Source organism: Xenopus laevis, chromosome 8S, assembly GCF_017654675.1.
Source record: "Xenopus laevis strain J_2021 chromosome 8S, Xenopus_laevis_v10.1, whole genome shotgun sequence".
In the NCBI taxonomy this organism is placed as follows: domain Eukaryota; kingdom Metazoa; phylum Chordata; class Amphibia; order Anura; family Pipidae; genus Xenopus; species Xenopus laevis.
This window is the reverse complement of record NC_054386.1, coordinates 59709807-59728086: the sequence shown is the minus strand read 5'-3', so window position 1 is coordinate 59728086 and position 18280 is coordinate 59709807. Positions and strand designations below refer to the sequence as shown.

Here is an 18280-nt window from a genome sequence, read left to right as displayed (position 1 = left end):
GAATCCTGAAGGTAAAAAACATGTTCCAATTGTTAAAGGGACCATCGCCCATTGACTTCTACATGTTTTCATCAGGTTTTAGCTGGAGTATTTTCGGATTCTAATTTTTAGCAGCATAATAAGGGGCAGATTCATCAAAGGTCGAGGTGAATTTTCGAATGAAAAAAAAAAGCTATTTCTAAGCTATTTTTCGTGTACTTCATCTAGGAAATAGACCAAATTCGATTCGAATTTTAAATTATTATAATATCGAAATTTATCATGTACTATTTCTTTCAAAATTTGCCTTCTAAAACCTGCTGAATTGCTGTTTTAGCCTATGGGGGACCTCCTAAAACCTATGTGGCGTCAATTGGAGGACTTCTGTGGTTTTTTTTGGGAAAACCTTCGAATCGAATTCGATTGAATGCACTATTCCTTCGATTCATACATTAGAATTCGGCCGAATATGGACCTATTCAATCTAATACGGACCTATTCAACAAAAAAAACTTTGACTTAATTTCGGTTGATCTTTTTGAATTTGAATTTCGAAGTTTTTTCAATTTGAAATTCGTCTCTTGATAAATATGCCCCTAAATCTCAGAAAAATTAGTTTTTTTCCTCGAAAAATTTGAGCTTTTCCCCTTTTATCAGAGATTTTTTACCTTTACATTTTTATCCTTGCTGTTAAACTTTTTCTGTAGTTTTGCTCACAGATACACATTTTAAAAACCCAGTGCACCTGGCAATTTTTTTTCTAAACACATTGATAGTCCTTCACCTTTAAAGATGGCATGCAAATAGCAATATTTGTTATCTAACAATAGTGCTGACTCACCAAAGACCATTGTGGCTTATCATAAACCGTCCAGCTGCCATCCACATATAAGTCAAAAGGAATTACAGATGGAAGAACCATGTTAGCAGTTTTATGAATTGCTCCCTTTAAATTTATTTCAGAAGAAATATTGGCTGATTCCTACCTATGATAAGCTGCATAATGTCAGTATCCTAAAAATGTTGGCTGGGAATGAAATTGTGGCAAAAAGCAAGTTTGCGATTTCGATAACAAAGGGATACAGAAACTATAATTACAGCATCCAGATCAACTCAGCTGTTGATATTATGCATATTTAAATATGAAATGAGCTTGAAAGAAGGCACATTCTTATTAAAATAATCAATCAATCAGTGGGAGACCACTGAGAAGCCGATTGGTTGGCACGCAGTCATCGCAAATTCTTACCCTTAGTTTTACTAGCACAAATTTATATTTATGTAATTGGATAGTAAATCATAAAAGAGTAAGTCAGTTCAGGTTCTGCCAGCCTCTGATGATAAAGTTCTTGTTTTGAGAAGTGGTAAAGTGATTCAGACCTGATGCCTGCTGATATATAGCAAAATAAATCCAAAGCAATCATGTTTTTATTGTCCGTAGTTCAGGCTGCCAGGAAAATGCTGGCTACAAAGTTCATTGTACAGCCCACCGCTTTGGGAACAAACTGAGGCCAGATGTTCAATTCACCCCTCCTCTGCTTTGGATCCCACAACTCATTCCACAGTCATGATGCTTCGGCTAATCTATCAGAAAAGGTGCAATAATTCAGGCAGCAAATCCACAGATCTTAATGCAGTCCTATAGGCTTGAATCCATTTGTGCAGTAATATAACTGTTAATTATTTGAAGTGGTTTGTGCAGTGCACTCCTAATCCACAGTCCAAGAAAATTGTAATGTATACAATTAAAAGGATATTGATTTAATATGTTTTGGTCAATCTGCATGAACTTCTCTAGGTCACAGATATATAGCAAACAAAAGGCTACCTATTTAAATGCAATACTCATCTTTACACTTCCCTGATTTTCAGCCAATAGTGAACATGTTTCTACTACTCATCCATCAGTGGTGCTGGGGAAAAATGATTTTAAATGCACCATAAGATCTAGGGGCAGATTTATCAAGGGTCGAAGTGAAAATTCGAATTCAAATTTTGAAATTAGAATTTCAGAGGTTTTTTTACTGTAAGTGAAATTCGATTAGGGAATAGTTAAAATTTGATTTGAGTTTTTTAAAAAATTTGAATTTCATTTTTGAACTTTATCATGTACTGACTATTCGCCACCTTAAACCTGCTGAATTGCTGGGGGACGTCCTGGTATCAATTTGGAGTTGTCTGCAGCCTTCCTAAAAATCTTGTTTTTTCGGAAAAAACTCTAATCGAATTTGACTCGATTTCGATTCTAATTCAGTTTTGAGTTTGCGAGTCAATCCCATTCACCAAATTGCAGTTGGTCAAATTTTGGTCGAATTTCGAGTTCATGGGAGTTTAAAAAAACTCACATGAACTCTAAATTTGACCCTTGATAAATCTGCCCCCTAGTATACCAATAGGCAGAATTGGAATCTTGCATAATGAGAGATCTTAATGTGAGCTTATCAATAATGGTCGACATATGGTTATAATACCTTTATAATACACAAAAGCCATGAATATTCTGTAAATTATATCCCTATAAATGGCTCTTTGTGATGTCATCAGTTATAAATGGAGCTTAGTGATGTCGTAAACTTGGAGTCCCATGACCCATCCCATCGGTCTTCGGCCTTGTGCTTTTATATGGTCATGGAACATCTCTGTGACTTATAATATCCTAATATTTTACAATAGGGGGTACTTTATTCACTATAACATTGACCTTAATGGAGGCAAAACAATCGTATTGGGTTTATTTAGTGTTTAAAACCCCAGGTCCAAAGCATTCTGTATAACAGGTCCCATTCCTGTAAATGATAATTAATGATGATTTATAAAAAAAATACATATATATTATAATAATAATAATACATATACTATCTATTTCCTATTGTGTATCTGAGTAACCAGCATGCTGTCAATCATCTTGCTACTATCTAACATAGAGAGTTGACAGCTTCCTGAATATATAATTAAATATATCAACATCTCAGCTGCATTCCTGGCCCAGGAATAAATATAGACTGAAATATACATAGTCCACAAGAAGCACCCCAGTTGCTTAATATTTATTAAAAATATTAGAAGCAAAATATAAAATCAATACAGTAAGAAAAAAAACCCACAAATGCAAATCATATGCTATAACAGTGGGATATCAGCAGATAATCACAGACTGTCTCGGTGTGAATGCTGTCATGGCAGATATCTAATTCTTACTGTTCCTGAATTTGCGTAATGGCTTTTGTCATTTTATTAATTATAATCATTTATGTCATACTGTTAATATGATACTATTAGGTTGCTTAATGCAAGATCTCTGTCTTTTTCAGTGTATGAAGCCTTTTTTTGCCACAAATTGTATCTGAGCTGCAGGTTGGGAGATGCTGTAACTATAGACTGTTACATAAATGCAGGAATAAAGACCTATAATAGAATGTAACTTGTGACTTCAGTTTCATTGTGACATTACAATATGGGTCTGTATTGTGTTTGCACTTAATGTAATAGAACAAGATAGGTATAACTTGCTATTCAACCAGCTCTGCTGCCCCTGCATGACCTCAGCTACTTTTCTACAGTGTTGCTTAATAAAGGAATGAGCCTTCTGTAGTGTTGGGTGGTTGCCAAATTCTGAGGCAGGACTTTGTGATATTTATTCACGGCTTTTTTTTTTTAAACCTTACCTTACAGCTTCTATCAGATAATACATTTCTTCTTAAATGCTTAAAATTACTCAGCACTTAATGGACACTCAACCCAAAATTGACACTCATAGTCTTTTCTGAGTGGTATAAAATACAATTAAAGTGTTTCTTTATTGCCAATAAAGAATATTAAGGGCCATCCTGTGTGCAAAGTAAAGAATGCTTGCCTCTTCTGCCTCCTTAATGGTATTTTTTAACAAGTACAATCATCTAAGAACCTCATGCAACAACCACTGCTGTGTTCTTGGCCATTCCACTTCACATCTGTCTAGGGGTCATTCCTTTGTCTGTTTTTCCTTCATTGTAATTGCAGAGAGGCACATGAATATATGTATATAAGATACAGTGGTGCTTAAAAGTTTGTGAACCCTTTAAATTTTTCTATATTTTTATATGACCTAAAACATCATCTGATTTTCAAGTTCTAAAAGTACATGAAGAAAACCTATTTAAACAATTGAAAATAAATTATTATTATCAGTGGTTGCTTTTTTAGGCCAGCTGCAGGTTAAACAGTGAAAGCAATCACTGCCAGATGTTGCTTTGATGACTGATTCTGTTAATTCCTTTAAGAGTGGCTTGGATGATTTCTTGGACAAGCATAAAATTCAAGGCTATTGCGATACTAAACTCTATAGTTAGTGAATGAGTATATATAGTTTATGTGAGTGTATGGAGGGGTCTGTGTGAGGGGGTTTATGTATGAATGCTGACTTTCATTTGGAGGGGTTGAACTTGATGGACTTTGGTCTTTTTTCAACCTGATTTAACTATGTAACGTTATTCTTATTTAACCATTCTTTGGTAGAATGTTTGTAGGATCATTGTCTTACTGCACAAACCACTGTCTCTTGAGATTGAGTTCACAGACAGATATCTTGACATTTTTCAGAATTCACAATTCCATCAATGATGGCAAGCAGTCCAGGCACAGATGCTGCAAAACAGGACCAAATCACTACCACCACCATGTTTCATAGATGGGCTAAAGTTCTTATGCTGGCATACACTTTTTTTCTTTCAAATATATATATATGTGTCACTGGGCGTACAGTAGCCAGGCAGATCTTCAGTGGAAAGTTTGTGCTTTATTTTTCATTCAAATGAAGAAAACAATGTGCAAAGCTGCAGTATGCACTTTTCACCAGCAGGAGGTCAGCAGTAACCCTGCAAGCACACATATTCCTTAACTTCAGAACAACCTCTCCCAAAGGCTTAACACCCCCAATGATTTCAGTCTGCAGCTTTTATAGCTTCCAGACTGCTCTATGCTGACACCATGTGATCAGCATCTACCCTATAAATATTCATTCTGAGAGGCTGCCCACCCCTTTAGGAAGTGGCTTCTCTGAGAGCTGTAGGTAAGTGCTTTGTACAATAAATTTCATTTATATATAAAAAGTAAAGCTTTCCATGCACACTCTTGTGTTTTAACATAAAGCAAAAACAGCTTTCAATCTACAATTGTTTTAGCACCATTTACATATACTCTGAACACAGCTGAGTCACATGCTTCAAACTAAGTAGGCCTCAGTTTGTTAACCGAAGCTAAATAACACCCAAAGTATTTACATAAATTATACACATAGCTATTTACACAGATTACTGGCCCGCAAAACAAATTAGCATTAACAAACAAAAAAAACTAAATTCACCCCATCACATATCCCCCTCCTTAAGAAGAAGGGTACCTTCTTCAGAAATAATCAAAAAAACCTTATCAGTACCCACATGAACGTGAGTTTCCTCAAAGACAGAATTATTCTTCCTTTTCAGTTCCTGCACCATATCTAGATAAATAGTCAGCATTGTGATGTTGACTACCCGGCCGGTGGTGAACTGTAAATCTAAATGGTTGGATTGCAAGGTACCATCTTGTAACTCTTGCATTTTTATCTTTCATTCTGTTAATCCATATAAGTGGGTGGTGATCAGTCACTAAGGAAAACTCTTGAACCAGTAGGTAACATCTTAATGACTCCAGTGCCCACTTTATTGCTAAACACTCTTTTTCAATGACACTATACCTAGTTTCTCTAGGGAATAGTTTTCGGCTTATGTAGAGCACAGGATGCTCCTCTCCATCAATTTCTTGACTCAGTACCACACCTAAACCTTTCTCAGATGCATCAGTTTGTACTATAAATCTGTAATCAAAATTAGGACTCTTAAGAACTGGTTCAGTACATAACATGTCTTTAAGCTTCTGAAAAGCTACTTCACATTGTGGATTCCATATAACTTGGTCTTTGCAATTCTTTTTAGTGAGATCAGTCAATGGAGCAGCAATTTCAGAGAAATTTGGCAGGAATCTCTGATAATATCTTTCTTTGTTTTTGGTGGAAGAATCTCAGCAATGGCTTTAATTTTGGTTTTGTCAGTTTTTACTTTGCCATTTCCTAGAATATAACCTAAATATCTACAGATGCAGCCACTTTGGTTTGTCTGTTTGACACAGAATAACTAAACACAGATATCCCATTTATCTCATTTAACACAGAAAACTGTGACACAACATCCCATCTAATTAAAGCATTCACCATTGTGAACAATGGTGCTTTGGTATGCTAATGAAAAGGTTAAATGCATTAAATGAGTTAAGATAACTTTAGATAACACAGTTTCTTCAATTAACTCTGAGTCATGACGCATTTAACTCACAAATCCAAGTGGCTTCATCTGTAGTTTCTGTAAAACCTAGAGCACACTTTTTCGGGTTAATTGTAAGACCAGCTGATTTTATAAGAGACACAACAGTATCTAGATGTCGCAGATGACTTTGCCAATCTGGGCTAAATATAACCACATCATCTAAATAAGCAGAACAGTATGAATCATGCCCTCTTAGGATGCGGTCCATAAGGCGCTGAAAAGTAGCAGGCGCCCCATGGAGACCAAATGGCATGGTTACAAACTGAAAGAGTCCCTGGCTAGATGCAAATGCTGTTTTCTCTCGAGACTCTGGATCTAAGGGTATTTGCCAATAACCCTTTGACAGGTCAATGGTAGAGATAAATTTAGCTCCACCCAGCTGGTCAATTAACTCATCAATGCGTGGCATTGGGTATGAGTCAAATTTAGATATGAGATTGATTTTCCTGAAATCAACACAAAAACGAATAGAACTATCTTTTTTTGGAACCAGTACTACTGGTGAACACCAATTACTTACAGAAGGTTCAATTACACCAAGCTCTAACATCTGCATTACTTCTTGCTTTATAATTTGTTTGTATTTTTCAGGCATCCTATAGGGTTGCTGACGAATAGGTTTTGCATCACCTGTAACAATGACATGCTCAATAAGATTAGTTCTACCTGGTGTTGTCACAAAAATACAATTGTACTTGTCTAATAACTTGCCCAGTTCTGTTTGTTGATCTAAAGTTAGCACAGAAGATATATTAATCTTACAGGCTTCAGAACTTTCTCTGTCCAGTCTCTGATATGCTTCATTAGCCATATCAGGTAAACATTCCTGCAACACCATCAAAATAGTATTTTCTTTCCTCTCCTTCCACTTTCTTAGGAGATTTACATGATAAATCTTTTTGTTCCTTCTACCTGGAATCTGAATTTCATAATCTACAGGACCCACTTGTCTCAAAATCTGAAAGGGACCCTGACAATGAGCCATTAGTTTATTCTGCTGACTGGGAAGTAAAAGTAGGACTTTTTCACCAGATTTAAATGTTTGTTCCCTTGAACGTTTGGTATACCAGGTACTTTGATTGGACTGAGCATCAGCTAAATTTTGCTGTGCCATTTCTGACATTTTGCACAATTTCTGTCTCATACAATCAATGTAGTCAATGACACTCTGAGGACTATGTTCATCACTTACCCAGTTTTCATGAATTACATCAAGGATAACCCTAGGTTGTCTTCCATAAAGTAATTCAAAAGGTGAATAACCAGTAGAGGCTTGGGGTACCTCTCTATAGGCAAAAAGAAGATAGGGTAACCATCTATCCCAGTGTTTTGGATCATCCTCCACAAACTTTTTAAGCATACGCTTTAAGGTTTGGTTCATTCTCTCTACTAAACCATCAGTTTAGGGATGATAAGGAGCATTTCTCAGTGCTTTTACTCCAAGTAGTACATACAGCTCTTTTAAAAGACTTGAGGTAAAATTTGTTCCCTGATCAGTTAAGATTTCTCGGGGAATACCAAGAGAGCTGAATATTTTAATTAGGGCATCTGCCACAGATTTTGCTGTAATGTTTCTTAGTGGTATGGCCTCGGGGTATCTTGTTGCATAATCACAAACAACAAGTATATACTGATTACCCTTACTACTTTTTTCTAAAGGGCCAACTATATCCATTGCTACCCTTTCAAATGCTTTCCCCACAACTGATATTGGGATCAAGGGAGCTTTGTCACTTGGCTTAACAGGTGCAGTTTTCTGGCATACAGGACAAGAACTGCAGTATTCAGCTACTTGCTGATGAATACCTGGCCAAAAAGATCTGTATAAGATCCTATTCAGGGTTTTCTCTCTACCCATATGACCAGACCATGGTGTTTCATGGGCCAAACAAATTATTTCCTCCCTAAACATTTTGGGAACCACTACTTGTTCTTGTATTACCCCCAATTTTTTGTTTTGTCTTACCCTTATAAGGATACAATTTTGCAAAACATAGCAAGGCTGTTCATCATATATTTCGGAATTACTTACAACCTTTTTAAATAATGGCAACAAACTGCTGTCTTTTCTCTGAGCCTTTTCAATATCAATGTCCCAATTGACTGTAGCAATAAAGTCTCTTTTGGGCTCATTGTGTTCTGCTTTCCACTGAGCCTTTAAAAGTCTCTTTTCCCTTTTGGTCTTACCAGGCTTACCTTGTCCTTCAAACAAATCTGAAGAAAAGGGGAAAAGTTTATTCCAGGTTTCCTCACTGGCAACAGCTTGCTTTGCTTGTGCCCTCGTAGTTACTGCTACCATAGGAGACTCTGTCCTCTGTTGTGGCAACAAACTTAGAAAATTAGGAAAGTCTCTTCCATTAATCAAATGGTAAGGCAACTTGGGGACTAGTCCAATAATCAGTCTGTGGACAGTTGATCCAACTTTAACTTGTATTTTGGCCAAAGCGTGTTTTTTCTTTTCACCATGGACACAGGTTATCGTGGTGTTTCCTAAAATATTAAGATTTCTTAATAGACCAGCTTTAAGCAGTGTCTGGGGACTTCCACTATCCAATAGGGCTTGCACTTTCTGGCAATTTACATGTGCTTCAACCAAGAAACCACCATTGTCTCCAACAACATTAGTAGGGTTACTTTTGCTTTGTACTTTATGACAAAATCTGGCAATATGTCCAAGTTTTCCACAGCTGTGACATTTTACATTTCCACGGTCTTGAGGATTTACTCTGGGCTGTGGTTCTTTTTGCGGAAAGGGTTTGTATCGTACAGTATTTCTTTGCTCTGCTTCCCTTCTAGCGAGCAAAAATTCCTCCGCTAGAGCAATTGCCTTTGAGCTTGTTTCAGGACGATGCTCCTGTACCCATAACTTTGCTTTTTCAGGCAGAATTTCAACCAGTTGCTCCAGTGCAATAATTTCAAGGATTTGCTCACCAGTTTTTTTTTCTGGTTGAATCCATTTTAACAACAGTTCATAAAGCTGGGCATATGCCTCACGAGGACCTTCAGAGTTGTTGTACTTGTATGTCCTAAATCTGTGTCTGAAAGTTTCAGCATTTAGCTCATACCGACGAAATATGGCATCTTTCACACAGTCATAATTCTGAGCATCTCTGGCATTTAAACTGCTGTATGCTTTCTGTGCTTTGCCAGTTAAATATGGAGCAAGACGTATCACCCACTGTTCTTTGGGCCAAACGCACGTTTGAGCAACTCTTTCAAACATGGTGATATAGGATTCAATATCATCATCTGCAGTCAATTTAGTCAGGCGGAGATCTTTAAGACTTGTAGGATTAGGACTCTGTGCTTTCCAGGATTGCAGTATTTCAGCAAGCTGCTTGTGCTGCATCTGTTGTAGCCTGAGCATTTCCTCACGGTGCTCCCGTGCCTCTTGTTGAAATCTCCTTTGCTCCTCTTCTCGCCTTTTAGCCTCATCTTGCCTCCATCTTTGCTCCTCCACCTTGTGCTTCTGATCTGATTCTATTTGTTTCAGAACCATCCATTTCAGTAGTTCATCTAAACCTGAAGGTGGTATAGATGCAATAGTCTCTGGCATTGTAGGCTGCTCTTCCTTTTCTGTAGAAGCCTTTAAGATATGTGCCTTTGGTTTCACTGTAAGCTCAGCAGTAGCAATTCCCATCGCACCAGAAAGGAGTTCTGCTTCACTTGTAACTTCCTCTTTTCCTTCAGGAGAATCATGTGAAGGGCCTCTGGAAGAAGCATCATCGTCCTGCTGGGACATTCTCGCTTTCCTTGCAGGTTTCTTCCACTCGCCTATTAGTTTTACTCCTTGCTGTGATCTTGTGCTCACTTTTGCACCCTGCTGTGACTTCTGGGTAATTTTTGGGGATTCTCTCCAGGCTTGTCTTTTCCACATCTGTACCCTGGCATTGCCTTATGCGGCACTTTAATATTATCCCACTTCTGACACCATATGTCACTGGGCGCATGTAAGTACAGTAGCCAGGCAGATCTTCAGTGGAAAGTTTGTGCTTTATTTTTCATGCAAATGAAGAAAACAATGTGCAAAGCTGCAATATGCACTTTTCACCAGCAGGAGGTCAGCAGTAACCCTGCAAGCACACATATTCCTAAACTCCAGAACAACCTCTCCCAAAGGCTTAACACCCCCAATGATTTCAGACTGCAGCTTTTATAGCTTCCAGACTGCTCTATGCTGACACCATGTGATCAGCATCTACCCTATAAATATTCATTCTGAGAGGCTGCCCACCCCTTTAGGAAGTGGCTTCTCTGAGAGCTGTAGGTAAGTGCTTTGTACAATAAATTTCATTTATATATAAAAAGTAAAGCTTTCCATGCACACTCTTGTGTTTTAACATAAAGCAAAAACAGCTTTCAATCTACAATTGTTTTAGCACCATTTACATATACTCTGAACACAGCTGAGTCACATGCTTCAAACTAAGTAGGCCTCAGTTTGTTAACCGAAGCTAAATAACACCCAAAGTATTTACATAAATTATACACATAGCTATTTACACAGATTACTGGCCAGCAAAACAAATTAGCATTAACAAACAAAAAAAAATAAATTCACCCCATCACAATATGTATATATAACCTCTCATTAAAGCCAAAAAGTTCTGTTTTGGCTTCATCTTTTCACAAAACATTCTTCCAGTATCCTTCTGGTTTGTCCACATGATCTTTAGAAAACTGTAGACGGCCATCAATATTTGGGGGGGGGAGCAGTGGCTTTCTCATTGCTACCCTACAATACACAGCATTGCCGTTCAGTTTTTCAAGATGGTAGACTCATGAACATCAACATTCGCCAATGTGAGACAGGCCTTCAGTTGCTTAGAAGTTACCCTGGGTTCCTTTGTAACCTCTTGGACCATTGTAGTTGTAGTTATCTTTAATGGTCGATCACTCCTGGGTAGGGTAACAATGGTCTTGAATTTCCTCCATTTCTACACAATCTGTCTGACTGTTGATTGATGGAGTTCAAACTCTTTAGAGATATATATAGGTCCTGAGACATGTCCATTGTTCGAGCCATTATACATATCCACAAATGTGTTGTATATGTGATCAGGCTTTGTTGGATCACATTCTTTAAATAAAGGAGGGTCTCTCATTTACACATGATTGTCATCCCAATGAGTCAAAACACCAGACTGATTTCACCTTCAAATTATAAAATAATCCTAAGGATTCACTTTTGACACACACAGATACTGTATGTTACTGGATCTTTTTTTTTTTTTCAATAAATACATGACCAAATGTAACATTAAGGGGCAGATTTATCAAGGGTCGCAGTGATTTCGAGGGAATTTTCGAAGTAAAAAAATTCGAAGTAATTTTTTGGATACTGCGACCATCGAATAGGATACCATGACTTCAAATTCGATTTGAAGTAAAATAGTTTGAATATTTGACCATTTGATAATCGAAGTACTGTCTCTTTAAAAAAAACTTCGACTTCAATACTTCGCCTAATTAAACCTGCCGAAGTGCTATGTTAGCCTATGGGGACATTCTAGAGCAGTTTTCTAAGTTATTTGAAGTCGAAGAAAAATCGTTCGATCGATCGCTGAAATCCTTCGAATCGTTTACGATTTTACTTTGACAGCAAATGGCCAAATTCGATGACAAAAAACCTTGCCTTTGATATTTAAATTTAATTTGATGGTTGAATTTCGAAGTATTTTAAACTTTCAAATTCGACCCTTGATAAATCTGCCCCTTTGTGTTTAATTTGTTTAGGTTGGTTTTCTACTTTTAAGCCTTGTTAGAAAATCAGATGTTGTTTTAGGTCACATTTATATAAAAATATAGAAAATCTTAAAGATATATAAGATATATTGTATATACATTGTTTTACAATGCTATGCATTCTGGCTGGGCAAATGTAATATTTACCAGATGCAACAGAAATAGTATTTTACTACAAAAAAAAATCAACTCCAAGGGCGTTATTTATCAAAGTCCGGATTTATCTCAATATTTTCTAAAAAAAAAAACTCTGACCAAATCCACACAGTTTTTTTTCATCTTATGTATTAATACACTTTCCCAACAATTTTGTTTGCTGGAAAAAAAACGAAAAAATTTGGATTTTATATTTAAAAAACACAAATTTTTGGGGTTTTTGCCATTCGGAGTTTAGTAAACACCCCCCATGTATCTATCACTTCCACCTCCTTCAATTGTCTCTTCTCACATTCAGCCTTTTTAAAAATTGTGAAACAATTTAAGAATTGTTTCTCATGAAGTGGGAGGTAGATTTACTAAAGAGTGAAGTGGCTAATGCTACCAACTTTTCGCCAGCCTTGCCACCAGCAGTGACATTGCAAATTTACTAACAGGGGCAGGCGCCAATTCGGTAGCGAAGACCGTCGCTATCAGTCATTTGCACTCTATCGCCAGGCGACTTTTCGTTCTTCACCACCTCAGACCAGGTGAAGTGCTATAAAGTAGCTAGATCTTCCTTAATCTTCTGTCACTTACATCATATCCTGTGAGCCGAAAATGCATCAAAGTCCAAAAATGAATATATAAACCCCCAAAAGAGGGAATACGTATAAGGAGCGATCAGCGCCTGTGGCAACAGAAATAAAAAACAAACATAGCGCAATACGTTTGCAATGTAGAATATCACCCCGTGCTTGCACTGGATGTTAAGTGGATGTGTTTTCCCCTTTTTCCTTCAGGTGGCTATTAGTGAATGAAAGTGGCAATTCAAGTGAACAGAGGGGCGGAAGAGTGCTTTTCCTGTGAAAATAAAATATATTCCAAGGATGCAGGTGCCTCCACCTTCTATATAAAATGCCTACTTACAAACCACTGGCGTGGTATAATGCGTTTAATATGAAGCTCTCTCAGGTTTTTCTCCTCCAGTGTTCGACTCCTTCCAGGTTCCCAAAGTAGGAATACAAACCGATGATAGTGTAACACCGTTTATTTAAAACATAATTAAAAGCAATTAAAATTTACACTCACATTTCCCTTGCGGGTTTTTGCGCATTGAGTCCAACAAACAGTTTTTCTGGGGTCCCCAGAGGCAGTCCTGCCAGCTCGCTCCAAAAATCTTTTCTGCTTGCTCCAGGTGCCTTGGTCCAAGCAGAAAAGATTTTTGGAGCGAGCTGGCAGGACTGCCTCTCGTTACTCCGCAATTTCACTAAAGAGCGAATTTTACAGAATGTTACCTCTTTCGCCTTCGCCAACTTAGACCTGGTGAACTGATAAGATGAAGCTACAGCCTTCTCAATTTTATGTCAATGACATTGTAACGATGATAGGAGCTTACTCTGGTGGTCTAGTGGCCTCTGTCCTCTTCTGTTTAGCACCGGTTCTCCAATGGCACGTGCGGCCATGCCCTTCCGGGTTTATGCGCCGGGGTAATGACGTCATCGCACAATCGCGCGAAATTCAAAGTATTTAAAGGGGCTTTGAATGAAAACTCATTGCCCGTTGTTAGGTTCAATTTAGTTTGTTCTTGGTGCTATTTCTAAGTGAATCCTATTGGTCTTCTGGTTATTGACCCTTGCCTTGCCTGACTATTCTGAACTCTGTATCCTGACCCTTGCCTGCCTGTTTATTCTGACCTCTCCATTCTGATTATTCTACGCTCTCCAATCCTGATCCTGGCCTGTTTGACAATTATTAACTCTGCTTGTGCTGGCCCAGCCTGCCCGTCCATGCTGCATTGTCTCGTCTGTCTTCCAAGCTGTGTTTCTTCCATCCAGTATCCTTGGTGAAACGATCGTGCCCCATTGCTCATCCAGAACCTTTAGCTTTGCTCATCTTTTAGTAAGACCTGGCAGCATCCAATAAGCTGAGGGCTCCTCCTGAGGGGAAAGGCAGCTATTAAAAGCAGAAGCAAGAGCGAAGACCAGGGAGCCTAGTATTGGTTCTGGAGTTAGGTAGCCGAACGTGACAGACATCATATCCTGTATGCCGAAAAGTCAAACAAAAATTACCATTTGAGGGGCATGCCACATTTGTTTTAGGATGGGCTCACATCCAGGGCATAAGAGGATCTCTTTTGTCTTTATTGTGCTTACTTGGGCATTTGTAATAATAAGTGGCCACTTCAATTATTTGCACCAACATTTCTAGTAAAGCCATATATACGACCTATAAGTATCTATTCAAATTGACCTAAGTGCAAGTGTACTAACAAAGTTTTACAAGGCAGAAATAAACGTTAGAGAAAGTTCAGTATGAAATGCTTGCGCTGACGAATTAACTCTATCGAAACTTTGCCAGTGTCCGGCTACCGAGACACAACTTTGCATTTTAGTGAATTAGCATAGTGGTCAGTAACGGAAATAGGAGGGGGGCGTGCAGCCGCCCCCCCCACCATCGTTTCTTCTTTGCAGCTGCAGCCGACTCCAGCCGGCTGCAGTGCGCACAATCTGCGTAGGGGCCCTGCGGGGGTGCAGGCCCTGGCCCAGTTGCACCCCCTGCTCCCCCGGTAGTTACGCTACTGGTAGTGGTAGGAAATTGCACCAGGCAAAGTGCCGCAAGTGTGAAGAAGCCTTCACAGGTGAAAATTCACCCTTTAGTGAATTTGCCCCATGGTATTCACATGTCTAATGCTGCACACATAGCATTGCCTTAAGCACCACAATGACAGGTTTTACCTTTCATTAAAGGAATTAGGGGGAAAAAATATGCAAAAGATCTGTTACAGGCAGCCTGATTGTTCAGAGTCATATATTCAAAATTTCAGATAACCTGTTTCGATTTCCTTAGATACAGTATCATCAGTGCAAGATATTGGAACATGACTTCTTAAGGGGTAGGACTTGGAATGCAGCAGAGCAAAGAAACCATCACGGACTGGTTGAAAAAGGATAAAAGGAACCAAAGAGCCCTTCCCAATGCAAGACATGCAGTGTAAACCCTTCTTAAATCAAAAGGTATTCACTTGCCACACAAAGAACTGCTGTAAACCTGAAAACGTAAAGCACTTTGATTGCAAGCTCTTGCGAGTAGAACCATCTAATCCTGTTTTCTTCCTCTGTTTTGTAAGAGAAAAGCAAAGTGGATATGTAGTGGGTAAAGTGTGCTGCATTCAAGTGTCAAGGATAACAGGGATTTATAAACAGCAAGCAAGGTAAGAAGAAGAAGCAGCAATTGGCAACATAGAATTATTACAGATGGTATCAAGCATGATGCAGCAGGGTGACAAATATGTTAAATAAGAATGTAAAAGTGCAGTTGGCAGACTAAGGGTGATTATTTTACACGTTTAATAGAACCTTTTTAATTCAACTTGCATTTTTGCATCATATCCCTTTACTCATCGGTGTAAAAAAAGTTTATGTTTAAAGAACATACATATTTGTTTCTTCAACCTATGAAGTAAGAAAAGTAACACGACATCAACGTTATGAGTTTTACATTGATAAAACCCGCCCCATAATGAAAAGGGTTAAAAGTAAAGTAGCCCTTCTGCGAACAAATTGTACAGCATCAGTGGGATGGCACTCATTAGCATGCCTCTGTTTTGCAATCTAAACTCTTGGATAATTAGAGACCTTAAGGGGGGCTTAGGTTCATGCATGAAACCAGCTGCAGTAAACACTAATAGAGAAGTGAACTGTCAGTGCTTGAGTAACACAGCTAGCTCGGCTTTGTTGATGAGACACAGACAGGACAGAGGGATGTTTAACACATCCTACAGGCCATCAAGAAGGGATTAACATAGCTACAACCTTTAACACAGCAAGTAAACAAGTTTTAAAATGCCTCTTCTCCATCTTCTTCCTAGGCTTCTTCTACATAAATGTTTGCCATTACGCTGTTTGAATTCTGAAAGTTAAATATGAAGTCTGGTAATCATTTTCTGTAACCTAATTATGTTTCTAACCATTGTAGATTGTAATTAGAAAAAAAAGCCCTGGTGCTGTCACATATTAGAGAATCCAGCAGTGCACGCAGAAGAGGACTCCCAGGAAATATAAACACAGAGGCAGAATTGTTCTAACCGGAAAGCACAACATTGGTAAATGCTTTGAAATTGCCTTGCACAAAGTGTATTAATATGCATTAGAAATGCATAAGATAAGACAATCACATTACAACTTACAGAAATATATTATACTGCAGGTGTAGGGATTAAAATAGTTCATATGGGTTTCCACTGGTGGGAAGTAATATAGTGGTGACCTGTGCCTCTATAGAAGGAATTCTTCCATTGGTTTAAAGATACTAGACAATGTCCTTTTGTCTAGTTCATTAAAAGGTAGGTATTGCCATGTGCTAGGTTCTTGGTGTTCCATCTGAGAGACAGGTGGGACTGCTGAGGATCCCAAGGCTAAATTAGGCCTCTTCTTATGCTGAGGGACCAGGACCTTTTTTGGCCACCTGTCCATTTTCAACATAACACCTGATGTTATTGGTATACTTTATTGTCCGGAAATACTAAATGATCAGCTGCATTAAGATATTAAAGGATAAAATGTCATAATAGTTCAACACCTTCCTTCCCATTCTAGTTTGGAGTTGCCCCTCAAAATTGTTATGTTTTGGTAGCCGAGAATGAGTAGTGTATAACAGTGCTTTATTAGCAGAGTCATGCAAGCATTATACAACAGTAACTTTCACTTTTAAGCTGTACAGAAAGTCCTGTGTATGCACAGTGACACCTGCAGGCCATTTGTATAAACACCACAATAATGCTGTGCTGAGGGTGGGTAAAGGGTAAAAGGCCCGATCTTTATTGACACCTGTTTGGTTTTAAACCAGTCTGTTTTTGACATGGGCTGTCTGTTCATAGTTTTGAAACTGGGACAAAACTCTGCCTATACAAGCCCAGAAAAATGTTAATCCCTGGCCAGCACATCATTGCCCCACCCATTATTCATTAATCTCACCCCCTACATCATCATCTGACTAGCCGGCTGTCCAGTTGAAGGGCAATGAAAAGTTGGCAACCATACCTCAGTCTAATAGGGAATCATTTGCACACCCTTACATTCCCAATGGATTGTTAAGCCCCATGCTCGCTGGTGGAGGGATCAGTGCCCATCCAAATTGTCACAAAAAAGCTTTAATGACACACAGCAGCAGAGAGTGCAGCAGAGAGAACTCTTGCTCATTTATTTGCCCCTGTGTGAAGCATATGGATATGTGGTGTGTTTTGTTTAATAAAACCTTTTAAAAATTGTCAGGCAGTGGGGACAGAACAGTGAGCTGCAGGGAAGAGCCACGAGGGAGAAGGGGACGCCGGCATTACTCCTATCTCGGATCCAACTGGGCAACCTGCAAAAAGGCTTACATATGAGTGCATTTACAAATGAAAAGTAATGTGAGTGTAATATTTAATATTTTTAAAAAGTTTTATCAAACAAATTACACTATAGAGGTCTTATATGTGGGAGCATATGGAGTGACGGAGGAGGAAGGAAGCTGAAACAATATTACGTGCAAATTTAAAACTACTTTCTTGTAAGTAGGCATTTTGGCTAACCCTGGCGGAAGTATCTAAAGCAGGGGTCCCCAACCTTTTTTACCTGTGAGCCACATTCAAATGTAAAAAGAGTTGGGGAGCAACACAAGCATGATATATGCTGTGATTGGCTATTTGGTAGCCCCTATGTGGACTGGCAGCCTACAAGAGGCTTTACTTGGCACTAAACTTAGTTTTTATGCAATTAAAACTTGCTTTCAAGCTCGGAATTCAAAAATAAGCACCTCCTTTGAGGACCCTGAGAGCAACATCCAAGGGGTTGGAGAGCAACATGTTGCTCGCGAGCTACTGGTTGGGGATCACTGATCTAAAGGATTTAATGGTAGTCCAAAGGGAAAGCATATGGGATATCCTCTTATAGTTGAAAGAGTGAACATTTAAAAGGGAAGTAATACACCACATCACCATTTCTCTATTCCAACACATGGGGGCACATTTACTAAGCTCGAGTGAAGGATTCGAAGTAAAAAAACTTAGAATTTCGAAAAAGGTTTTTTTTTGGGTACTTCGA

At 38.5% G+C, this 18280-nt stretch overlaps 1 long non-coding RNA gene across 1 annotated transcript; it reads left to right on the top strand.

Moving 5' to 3' along the window:
- Nucleotides 1-15050: 15050 nt before the first annotated feature.
- Nucleotides 15051-17804, top strand: LOC108700656. Its single transcript, XR_001933009.2, has 4 exons — nt 15051-15214; nt 15328-15411; nt 16176-16302; nt 17471-17804. It is a non-coding gene; the product is annotated as an uncharacterized LOC108700656 (long non-coding RNA).
- The last annotated feature ends 476 nt before the right edge of the window (nt 17805-18280 follow it).